Genomic DNA, 5,597 nt, shown 5'->3' on the forward strand with positions numbered 1-5,597 from the left:
AATTTAATTTGGCCGGCCCCCACTAGCTTGGGTTCAAGCTAGGGTCGGCCACCCAATTTTATACCTAGGCCGGCCCTAGCTTGGTTCCCAAGCTAGCTTGGCCGACCCCTTATTGGTGGGTATAGAAGGTGGGTATAGGTGGGTATAGAACTCTATAAATAAGAGGCTACGATAGGGACCGAGAGGAGGAATTGGTTTTGGTCTCCCGATAAAATTAAGCATCCCGTGTTCGCCTCGAACACACAACTTAATTTTATCAATAATAATTCATTCCACTAGAGAACTATTATTGAACTACCGCACCAATCCCAAATTACATTTTTGGGCTCCTTCTTATTATGAGCGTGTTAGTCTCCCTGTGTTTAAGATATCGAATGTCCACTAATTACGTGAGTTACTGACAACTCATTTAATTAATATCTAAGTCCAAGAGTAGTACCACTCAACCTTATCGTCATGTCGGACTAAGTCCACCTGCAGGGTTTAACATGACAATCCTTATGAGCTCCTCTTGGGGACATTATCAACATAGTATCTCTAGGACACAGTTTCCTTCTATAATCAATAACACACACTATAAGTGATATCATTTCCCAACTTATCGGGCTTATTGATTCATCGAATTAAATCTCACCCATTGATAAATTAAAGAAATAAATATCAAATATATATGCTTGTTATTATATTAGGATTAAGAGCACACACTTTCATAATAACTGAGGTTTTTGTTCCTTTATAAAGTCAGTATAAAAGAAACGACCTCAAATGGTCCTACTCAATACACTCTAAGTGTACTAGTGTAATTATACAGTCAAGATAAACTGATACCTAATTACACTACGACCTTCTAATGATTTGTTCCTTTCCATTTTGGTCGTGAGCTACTGTTTATAATTTATAAGGTACTGATAACATTATTTTCTGCATGTGACACCACATGCTATGTTATCTACAACATAAATTAATTGAACAACTACAAACAAATGTAGATAATTTGACCAAATGTGATTCTTTATTCAAAACAAATGTTTACAAAAGCTTAGGCTTTCAGTATACACTCCAACAGACACTTCATCTCTCTCCTTGGGGACCCCTTAGGGGGAAACCCTAGAGCTTCATTCACCTCCATCTCTTGACGATCCGTCTAACTCCGGAGTAAAGAGGCATTCCCAAGATATCAGAAACATCGGTAAGTATCTCTTCTTCCCCTTCTCTCACATCTAGGGTTGTAAGTATACTTTACTTTATATTTTGAGGTTGTTCTTCCTTTGTAATGGAGTAGATCTCTAGATCTACGATGTAGGAAGTATTTATAATGTGATAGAGATGTAAAACTATGTAGATTTGCCATATTTCTATTCAATGACTTGTTAATACCTTATTCATGTTTGATGAAGTGTGTGTGTGAAGCTTATATAAATATCTTTTGCATATTTTATCAAATAGTTGTATAGAATTATTAATCTCATAGGGGGAATACCCTAGATCGTATGACCGAGGGGCATCGTGACAGGGCTGCCCCACTAACGAACGTTTAGGGTATCACCTTGAAAGAAGAAGCAAATCTCCACAAGGAAGTAGGTGATCGGGCATAATCACTATTTCTATTTCTATGTAATTGTGTTAGTGTGTTTCTATGTTGTATGATCGAGGGGCGTCGTGACAGGGTTGCCCCACTAACGGACTTCATAGGAATCACTTCCATTTAGTAGCATAGGACATGGAGTAGGAGATCATGCTGGCTTATCCACTGCAGGGGAGAGTCGGTAATGCATCTAACTTCCTACAAGAGCATGAACATAGAGGATAGGAACTAAGCAATCAATGTAACATCGCCTAGCATTACAAAGAAATCAAAATCCTAGAATCTATCATCCTCCATCCTCTTAGCTCAACCCCTCTCAAGATCCATTCTCTTTCTTCCCTTTTCTTTTTCTCTTACTCTCTTTTCTCACCAATCTTACGTTTGTCTAGATAATTCACCGTGCGAAGTTAACTAGTGCTTAATCAACAGTCCCTATGGATACGATATCTTTTTATTACTGATGACGAAAATGTGCACTTGTGGTTGCGTAACAGCGGACCCTAGCATCAGCCCAAACTTGTACTAGTGGTCCTTGAATCTTGATTTTGCGTTAGGGGGAGCTTGGCTCAGCGTCATCTGGATGACACCACTCATCTGTTGGTAGGTGAATGATGGCCATTTTGTGCCTACAACTGTTCAGCCCAGATGGCTCGAAAGTTGCCTGTCTTGTGGACTTGGGTAGGGGGAAGAGCATATAGTGGATACCTGGGCGACTGGTAAGGACGATTGAGGTGGAATGAACGCGACGAGTGGTGCGCATATGGTCCTTGGTGGCAATGTGGACAGTGATGGTGTCTGGTCGGATGATGGGGGAGTGTTAATAGCAGCCATCTCCCACTCAGGAAAGTCGAGAGATGGGGTCTCGCCCCACTCGGAAGGCAGATGGGAGGTAGTGGGTGCAGAGGTTTATAGGGAAGAGGTAGATGAATTAGACGAAGCTTCCCCTCGATGCCTCTTGTGTCACTGGATCAATGGCTCACCTGAGGTGGCCGAGTCCGAGGGTACCACGATCGACGCCATTGATCCCGCTCAGGAAGGAGTTCGACTGTGGTCGTGGTGGCATCGCTAGCTGCCGTCCGGCTTCCACCTGCCTCACTGGCCGCCACGTGGCTTACTCTTGTTTCGCTGGTCGGATTGTCGGATTGGTCGACCGGCAGTAAGCCAGGACTTTCTAGCTCAGCAATGCCTCTAGTGTTAATCTCCGTGTCAGTGAACCTGCTTTTGCCGCTCAACCGTGCCCTCAGCATGATTTGAGCTGCAAGAAAGGAGAAGAAATCAATTAGAGTCAAAGATGGGGAGAAAAAAGGGCATACCTAGGGTGAGGGGTAGCCGCGTTCGGATTGGACTTAATCCAAATACATATAAAACACTCTCCAATAATAGTCGGTGTATGTGGTACTTCTGGTCGGCTAGACTGGAGGCTACTTGGAGATAGTCCGATCGGCCTTGATATATTTCGAGCGATGGCGCCTTCATCACTTCCATCTTCCAACCGATCGGGAAGTTGGGCCGAGTGGGAAAACGAACAAAAAAATAATGTTCCTTCCAGTGCTTATTGGAGGATGACATTTTATCAAAAAAGATAGCACCTACTTGGGCTTGAAAGAGAAAGTCTCCAGCTAGGACAACTTGGGATAGTAAAAATAATGAAACACCCGAGGTACTAAAGAGATGTCATGCAGACGAAATAGCACGACCACCCCACATAGCAGCCTGAAGGAATTGTGTACTAGTTGGTGTAAGGAAATATAGAAATATCTACATACGTCTGAGAAAAAAAAGGGTAAATAGGGAAGTGGAGGCCGACACAAAACTGGTTCTTGAAAATGGGCAAAAAATCGTCAGGAGGTAAATGGGGTCGGTCGTATGCAGAGGGGATGTCGATTTAATAATTAGAGGATAAACGGTAGGTAAGTTTTATCTGATCGATCTCATCCCCATTAAACTTAGACCCAGTAGAGGCGTACCATGGCCCGGGGATGGACACGGGTGGCTGAGAAGATGAGGCTATAGAAAATCGAGAAGGCAAAAGATCAAGGACTCGATGAGAGAAAGAAAGAAAGGGCTTACTAAGAAATGTCGCCGGTGATGACGAGGAGGAGGCGAGGTGTCAGAGAGCATGCGCAAAAGAGAAAACGCGATGAAATAGGAAGACAACGATGAATAAGTGCTTATAAATCCTGCAGATGATCGTGCTGAGCGGTCCGATTGAGGGTTACAAAAAACGGTGCTGAGATCTCGCCATTGAATTTGAAATGGTGTTTGTCACATCAATCTTGAATATCTACCTGTCACATTAAGCGTGCAGCGACAGAAAGTGGGGCACGTGGCGACTGGCAACGGGGGTGCATTAATGAGGTTTAATTAAAAGGCATGAGTGGCGTGCTCGGCAATAATGATTTGAGATTTGCACAGTCTTCCAGAAATGGGGATGACATCAACAACCAATAAAAGGGCACTTGTCCAAGGAAGCGACGAGAAGTGGAAAAATTGTTAAGTGTTGTCACCAAACATCCCGACCAATAAAGATCCCTGACTGAGAAGTGGTCGAGCGGAGACATTATTAACACCCATGATAGCCGAGCGGCAGCTCTAAAGCTAGGGGAGAAAGCAGCTTCAACATCTACCGTAGCCGAGCAGTGACTTTAAATCCAGGGGAGAAAGCAGTTCAATGTCTACCATAGCCGAACGAGTAGGGATCTAGCACGCTAAACACGCAGAAAGCGCAGCGGAAAAATTAACTAGATCCTCTCCTAGAAGATCCATGCAAAGGATAAAACTACATATAGTAAGTTTTACATGAGAAGTATACCTTTTTTGCGTGCCCTTCGCAATCCCGACAGTAACTTTTCTTTGGATGTGGATCTCAGCGTGATCAAGTGGTCGCGCCTCTACGGTATCCACACGAACATGTTCTGTTCGTCTCACGAACTCTCGATCTGGAGAAGAACCAACTTTGTGGTGCTAGCCACACAAGGTGATTCGGCCATGAGGAAGGATCAGCCAAGAGGAAGAAGAGGAGGAAGAAGGAGAAGAATACCAATTCTTTTAATGAAAATGATGAGGCAAACCTTTTGTACTCATCCAAGGAATACCAAAGGTCATTTAGCTTTTGGTCTTCCTTTGATTAATGATCCATTAAACTCTATTAATGGACATTAACCCTCTTGTATCTTTTGATCTTCCTTCATGAATTGATCTTAATCATCTTTTATGAAGAGGCTTAGAGGCTTTCATCTTCTATGAAGAGCCTTTTAGTCTTCTTCTTTTCAAATCATGTAAAAGACCTTTCCTAATCCTTGATGAATTCAAGTTCACCCAATGTGTCTAACTTATTAAACCTTATCAATCCCAATTGACTTCATGAACATCAATCCAAATTGACTCCATGAATCTAATTTAAATTAGACTCAATCTAATAATTGGATCTAATTGAGTCTAACTCAATGAGTCTAATTTGGATTAAACATCTCTTTGTTTTCCTCTTAATGGGTTGAATTATTATATTGGATTAACCATTAACCCAATAACCTAATATGTCTAATCATCTCATAATTGGCTCATAGGGCTAATACTAACAGAACAGCTGCTCTAAACCCAGATCGGTAACTGATAGCCGAGCGGTGGCTCTAAACCCATGGTAGTAGTGGTAGCCGAGCAGTGACTCTAAAGCCCAAAATTGCCGATCAGCCATGAAGGTCACCGAAGACACTGCTTGTCCAGTCAGTTAGACTTGCAGTCTCTTTCGATTAGACTTGAGGGGAAGACTTATGATGCGGTTATAAAAGGGGCCCACCAAGCGTGGGTCAAAAGCAGAGATAGCAGCCGACGTAGAGGTCAAAGTCAGGGCAGTCAAGGCTAGGGAACTAACGGGCTCACTAAAAGTGGGTTGGCCGAAGGTTGACTTCAACTGTCGATCGAGCCTGAAAGTTCCGATCGGTCACGAAGCTCATTGGAATAGATCGCTCGTTCGACAGGGGTCATTACAGAAAGAACATCAGAGGCTCACAAC

Source organism: Zingiber officinale, chromosome 5B (genome assembly GCF_018446385.1).
Source record: "Zingiber officinale cultivar Zhangliang chromosome 5B, Zo_v1.1, whole genome shotgun sequence".
Lineage (NCBI taxonomy): Eukaryota > Viridiplantae > Streptophyta > Magnoliopsida > Zingiberales > Zingiberaceae > Zingiber > Zingiber officinale.